Raw genomic sequence first — 7345 nt, 5'->3', positions numbered from 1 at the left:
CTTTCAGATACCTCAAATCTCAACTTATGTGGTCTGCTTTCGCTCTTGAAGGGGAAATTTTTCTGACAGAGGGGGGTTTTTGGGCCAAATTATGCAATATTAGTTTAACCTCCGTCGCAGAACCACATTTGACCAGGTCGAGAAAAAAATTTTTTCGTGACGACCTGGTCCCCCATAGTAGGGAATGAACATGACATCTTAACCATATTTGACCATTTTCAAATTTCTCGTCGCGGAATGATGACTTTACTAGTAAAATTTGTTCCGGGTAGGGACCTCCCATACAAAATTTTCATCGCTCCAAAAGTGATTTCGTTTCACTTTTCAACATTTACAAGGTCCATAAATCATGTTTTGAGACGATATGGAAAAAAAAATTTTTTGCCCGTCTCGACCAACTCGACCGATGGTGACCACAGCAGGGTGCTCCATACAAATTTTCCTTATGTGGAATTTTCAGTGTAAAATAAGGTTTCTCCAATCGATCGCGGGTTTCACTTTTCATCATTTGCTAGGTCTAACTATGATGTTTTGAGTGGTCCCGCAAAAATTTTTTCTCTTGGCCAGTCGACCCTTTCGTCCATGTCGGTGTGCTCTGCAGTAGGGTGCTCCATACAAATTTTCCTTATGTGGAATTTTTCAGTGTAAAATAAGGTTTCTCCAATCGATCGCGGGTTTCACTTTTCATCATTTGCTAGGTCTAACTATGATGTTTTGAGTGGTCCCGCAAAAATTTTTTCTTGGACCGGGCCTTCCTTCCCGGCCCTGTCGGTGTGCTCTGCAGTAGGGTGCTCCATACAAATTTTCCTTATGTGGAATTTTTCAGTGTAAAATAAGGTTTCTCCAATCGATCGCTGGTTTCACTTTTCATCATTTGCTAGGTCTAACTATGATGTTTTGAGTGGTCCCGCAAAAATTTTTTCTTGGACCGGGCCTTCCTTCCCGGCCCTGTCGGTGTGCTCTGCAGTAGGGTGCTCCATACAAATTTTCCTTATGTGGAATTTTTCAGTGTAAAATAAGGTTTCTCCAATCGATCGCGGGTTTCACTTTTCATCATTTGCTAGGTCTAACTATGATGTTTTGAGTGGTCCCGCAAAAATTTTTTCTTGGACCGGGCCTTCCTTCCCGGCCCTGTCGGTGTGCTCTGCAGTAGGGTGCTCCATACAAATTTTCCTTATGTGGAATTTTTCAGTGTAAAATAAGGTTTCTCCAATCGATCGCGGGTTTCACTTTTCATCATTTGCTAGGTCTAACTATGATGTTTTGAGTGGTCCCGCAAAAATTTTTTCTTGGACCGGGCCTTCCTTCCCGGCCCTGTCGGTGTGCTCTGCAGTAGGGTGCTCCATACAAATTTTCCTTATGTGGAATTTTTCAGTGTAAAATAAGGTTTCTCCAATCGATCGCGGGTTTCACTTTTCATCATTTGCTAGGTCTAACTATGATGTTTTGAGTGGTCCCGCAAAAATTTTTTCTTGGACCGGGCCTTCCTTCCCGGCCCTGTCGGTGTGCTCTGCAGTAGGGTGCTCCATACAAATTTTCCTTATGTGGAATTTTTCAGTGTAAAATAAGGTTTCTCCAATCGATCGCGGGTTTCACTTTTCATCATTTGCTAGGTCTAACTATGATGTTTTGAGTGGTCCCGCAAAAATTTTTTCTTGGACCGGGCCTTCCTTCCCGGCCCTGTCGGTGTGCTCTGCAGTAGGGTGCTCCATACAAATTTTCCTTATGTGGAATTTTTCAGTGTAAAATAAGGTTTCTCCAATCGATCGCGGGTTTCACTTTTCATCATTTGCTAGGTCTAACTATGATGTTTTGAGTGGTCCCGCAAAAATTTTTTCTTGGACCGGGCCTTCCTTCCCGGCCCTGTCGGTGTGCTCTGCAGTAGGGTGCTCCATACAAATTTTCCTTATGTGGAATTTTTCAGTGTAAAATAAGGTTTCTCCAATCGATCGCGGGTTTCACTTTTCATCATTTGCTAGGTCTAACTATGATGTTTTGAGTGGTCCCGCAAAAATTTTTTCTTGGACCGGGCCTTCCTTCCCGGCCCTGTCGGTGTGCTCTGCAGTAGGGTGCTCCATACAAATTTTCCTTATGTGGAATTTTTCAGTGTAAAATAAGGTTTCTCCAATCGATCGCGGGTTTCACTTTTCATCATTTGCTAGGTCTAACTATGATGTTTTGAGTGGTCCCGCAAAAATTTTTTCTCTTGGCCAGTCGACCCTTTCGTCCATGTCGGTGTGTTCTGCAGTAGGGTGCTCCATACAAATTTTCCTTATGTGGAATTTTTCAGTGTAAAATAAGGTTTCTCCAATCGATCGCGGGTTTCACTTTTCATCATTTGCTAGGTCTAACTATGATGTTTTGAGTGGTCCCGCAAAAATTTTTTCTTGGACCGGGCCTTCCTTCCCGGCCCTGTCGGTGTGCTCTGCAGTAGGGTGCTCCATACAAATTTTCCTTATGTGGAATTTTTCAGTGTAAAATAAGGTTTCTCCAATCGATCGCGGGTTTCACTTTTCATCATTTGCTAGGTCTAACTATGATGTTTTGAGTGGTCCCGCAAAAATTTTTTCTTGGACCGGGCCTTCCTTCCCGGCCCTGTCGGTGTGCTCTGCAGTAGGGTGCTCCATACAAATTTTCCTTATGTGGAATTTTTCAGTGTAAAATAAGGTTTCTCCAATCGATCGCGGGTTTCACTTTTCATCATTTGCTAGGTCTAACTATGATGTTTTGAGTGGTCCCGCAAAAATTTTTTCTTGGACCGGGCCTTCCTTCCCGGCCCTGTCGGTGTGCTCTGCAGTAGGGTGCTCCATACAAATTTTCCTTATGTGGAATTTTTCAGTGTAAAATAAGGTTTCTCCAATCGATCGCGGGTTTCACTTTTCATCATTTGCTAGGTCTAACTATGATGTTTTGAGTGGTCCCGCAAAAATTTTTTCTTGGACCGGGCCTTCCTTCCCGGCCCTGTCGGTGTGCTCTGCAGTAGGGTGCTCCATACAAATTTTGCTTATGTGGAATTTTTCAGTGTAAAATAAGGTTTCTCCAATCGATCGCGGGTTTCACTTTTCATCATTTGCTAGGTCTAACTTTGATGTTTTGAGTGGTCCCGCAAAAATTTTTTCTTGGACCGGGCCTTCCTTCCCGGCCCTGTCGGTGTGTTCTGCAGTAGGGTTCTCCATACAAATTTTCCTTATGTGGAATTTTTCAGTGTAAAATAAGGTTTCTCCAATCGATCGCGGGTTTCACTTTTCATCATTTGCTAGGTCTAACTATGATGTTTTGAGTGGTCCCGCAAAAATTTTTTCTTGGACCGGGCCTTCCTTCCCGGCCCTGTCGGTGTGCTCTGCAGTAGGGTGCTCCATACAAATTTTCCTTATGTGGAATTTTTCAGTGTAAAATAAGGTTTCTCCAATCGATCGCGGGTTTCACTTTTCATCATTTGCTAGGTCTAACTATGATGTTTTGAGTGGTCCCGCAAAAATTTTTTCTTGGACCGGGCCTTCCTTCCCGGCCCTGTCGGTGTGCTCTGCAGTAGGGTGCTCCATACAAATTTTCCTTATGTGGAATTTTTCAGTGTAAAATAAGGTTTCTCCAATCGATCGCGGGTTTCACTTTTCATCATTTGCTAGGTCTAACTATGATGTTTTGAGTGGTCCCGCAAAAATTTTTTCTTGGACCGGGCCTTCCTTCCCGGCCCTGTCGGTGTGCTCTGCAGTAGGGTGCTCCATACATATTTTCCTTATGTGGAATTTTTCAGTGTAAAATAAGGTTTCTCCAATCGATCGCGGGTTTCACTTTTCATCATTTGCTAGGTCTAACTATGATGTTTTGAGTGGTCCCGCAAAAATTTTTTCTTGGACCGGGCCTTCCTTCCCGGCCCTGTCGGTGTGCTCTGCAGTAGGGTGCTCCATACAAATTTTGCTTATGTGGAATTTTTCAGTGTAAAATAAGGTTTCTCCAATCGATCGCGGGTTTCACTTTTCATCATTTGCTAGGTCTAACTATGATGTTTTGAGTGGTCCCGCAAAAATTTTTTCTTGGACCGGGCCTTCCTTCCCGGCCCTGTCGGTGTGCTCTGCAGTAGGGTGCTCCATACAAATTTTCCTTATGTGGAATTTTTCAGTGTAAAATAAGGTTTCTCCAATCGATCGCGGGTTTCACTTTTCATCATTTGCTAGGTCTAACTATGATGTTTTGAGTGGTCCCGCAAAAATTTTTTCTTGGACCGGGCCTTCCTTCCCGGCCCTGTCGGTGTGCTCTGCAGTAGGGTGCTCCATACAAATTTTCCTTATGTGGAATTTTTCAGTGTAAAATAAGGTTTCTCCAATCGATCGCGGGTTTCACTTTTCATCATTTGCTAGGTCTAACTATGATGTTTTGAGTGGTCCCGCAAAAATTTTTTCTTGGACCGGGCCTTCCTTCCCGGCCCTGTCGGTGTGCTCTGCAGTAGGGTGCTCCAAACATATTTTCCTTATGTGGAATTTTTCAGTGTAAAATAAGGTTTCTCCAATCGATCGCGGGTTTCACTTTTCATCATTTGCTAGGTCTAACTATGATGTTTTGAGTGGTCCCGCAAAAATTTTTTCTTGGACCGGGCCTTCCTTCCCGGCCCTGTCGGTGTGCTCTGCAGTAGGGTGCTCCATACATATTTTCCTTATGTGGAATTTTTCAGTGTAAAATAAGGTTTCTCCAATCGATCGCGGGTTTCACTTTTCATCATTTGCTAGGTCTAACTATGATGTTTTGAGTGGTCCCGCAAAAATTTTTTCTTGGACCGGGCCTTCCTTCCCGGCCCTGTCGGTGTGCTCTGCAGTAGGGTGCTCCATACAAATTTTCCTTATGTGGAATTTTTCAGTGTAAAATAAGGTTTCTCCAATCGATCGCGGGTTTCACTTTTCATCATTTGCTAGGTCTAACTATGATGTTTTGAGTGGTCCCGCAAAAATTTTTTCTTGGACCGGGCCTTCCTTCCCGGCCCTGTCGGTGTGCTCTGCAGTAGGGTGCTCCATACAAATTTTCCTTATGTGGAATTTTTCAGTGTAAAATAAGGTTTCTCCAATCGATCGCGGGTTTCACTTTTCATCATTTGCTAGGTCTAACTATGATGTTTTGAGTGGTCCCGCAAAAATTTTTTCTTGGACCGGGCCTTCCTTCCCGGCCCTGTCGGTGTGCTCTGCAGTAGGGTGCTCCATACAAATTTTCCTTATGTGGAATTTTTCAGTGTAAAATAAGGTTTCTCCAATCGATCGCGGGTTTCACTTTTCATCATTTGCTAGGTCTAACTATGATGTTTTGAGTGGTCCCGCAAAAATTTTTTCTCTTAGCCAATCGACCCTTTCGTCCATGTCGGTGTGTTCTGCAGTAGGGTGCTCCAACCAAGTTTTCCTAATGAAAGTTTTTCGTGGTTTCGTGTGAGTTAAAAACTCCGGAACTTGGCTTATTTTCACCATAATTTCCACCTATGGTGACCAACTCAATAAACGTTTTGTGCGTATCCTATGGACAGTTTTTCGCGTTCAACTTGGTGAACTAGGGTTGTTTTCCCGAAGGGTAGAAAAATCTGGACTTAGCCAAATTTTGAAATCTCCAACCAATCTTGGCCTGTTAGATTATCTTGGTTGGGTTGCTATGGGCTGCTACGGCCTACTTGATAGGCAATGTTTCAACTCTTGGAAGCTTTCGTGGTTGTTTAGAACTGTCCATGGCCTTCTTGATAGAAATGGCTTATGGTGGCCATGGACTTAGCAACATTTTGAGATCCAATCTTGGCCTGTTAGAGTATCTTGGTTGGTTTGCTATGGGCTGGTACGGCCTACTTGATAGGCAATGTTTCAACTCTTGGAAGCTTTCGTGGTTGCTAAGCACTGTCCATGGCCTTCTTGATAGAAATGGCTTATGGTGGCCATGGACTTAGCAACATTTTGAGATCCAATCTTGGCCTGTTAGAGTATCTTGGTTGGTTTGCTATGGGCTGGTACGGCCTACTTGATAGGCAATGTTTCAACTCTTGGAAGCTTTCGTGGTTGCTAAGCACTGTCCATGGCCTTCTTGATAGAAATGGCTTATGGTGGCCATGGACTTAGCCAAATTTTGAAGTCTCCAACCAATCTTGGCCTGTTAGAGTATCTTGGTTGGGTTGCTATGGGCTGCTACGGCCTACTTGATAGGCAATGTTTCAACTCTTGGAAGCTTTCGTGGTTGCTAAGCACTGTTCGTGGCCTTCTTGATAGAAATGGCTTATGGTGGCCATGGACTTAGCCAAATTTTGAAGTCTCCAACCAATCTTGGCCTGTTAGAGTATCTTGGTTGGGTTGCTATGGGCTGCTACGGCCTACTTGATAGGCAATGTTTCAACTCTTGGAAGCTTTCGTGGTTGCTAAGCACTGTCCATGGCCTTCTTGATAGAAATGGCTTATGGTGGCCATGGACTTAGCCAAATTTTGAAGTCTCCAACCAATCTTGGCCTGTTAGAGTATCTTGGTTGGGTTGCTATGGGCTGCTACGGCCTACTTGATAGGCAATGTTTCAACTCTTGGAAGCTTTCGTGGTTGCTAAGCACTGTCCATGGCCTTCTTGATAGAAATGGCTTATGGTGGCCATGGACTTAGCCAAATTTTGAAGTCTCCAACCAATCTTGGCCTGTTAGATTATCTTGGTTGGTTTGCTATGGGCTGGTACGGCCTACTTGATAGGCAATGTTTCAACTCTTGGAAGCTTTCGTGGTTGCTTAGGATAAAAACCCCGACGAGAAAGGTTTCCCGGACTTATAAAAATAACCGATTAGCCCCAAGGACACATCTTCCTTGAAAGGCTAATCATGCACCACACACCACACCACCCATAGGCTTGCAAGCAGCACTCTTGTCGAGTGCAGCAAGCCTATGCTCACATCAACTACCGTACACGTACCACCATAGGCTTGCAAGCAGCACTCTTGTCGAGTGCAGCAAGCCTATGCTCATCAACTACCATACGTACCACCACAGCCTTGCAAGCAGCACTCTTGTCGAGTGCAGCAAGCCTATACTCCACGAACTAACCACTTCACCACCAAGCATGGGTCGCCTGAGAGGATCGATGCGAACGCATCTCTACAACTCGCAGCTCCCAGCCTGTAGTCCCGTCGTTTGCGGGCGGTCGAAGGTGTCGAAACTAGTTGTATCCACGGTCGACGGGAGCACAGCCACCAGGGTTCCCTGTGATAAGGTACTTCCACGTGCAGCGTGCACCCGCCCGTTGCGGCTCAGTCTAGTGCTATAGCGGGGATGAGACGGCAGTGTGCACGGGGCAGCACCGACGGATCTCAGAGGGTTGTTAAGCCCGCTAGCTTCCGATCACCTAATGGGTT

This window comes from Anopheles marshallii (genome assembly GCF_943734725.1).
Source record: "Anopheles marshallii chromosome X unlocalized genomic scaffold, idAnoMarsDA_429_01 X_unloc_40, whole genome shotgun sequence".
Taxonomy (NCBI): Eukaryota; Metazoa; Arthropoda; class Insecta; order Diptera; family Culicidae; genus Anopheles; species Anopheles marshallii.
Note: the sequence above shows the minus strand (reverse complement) of the source record.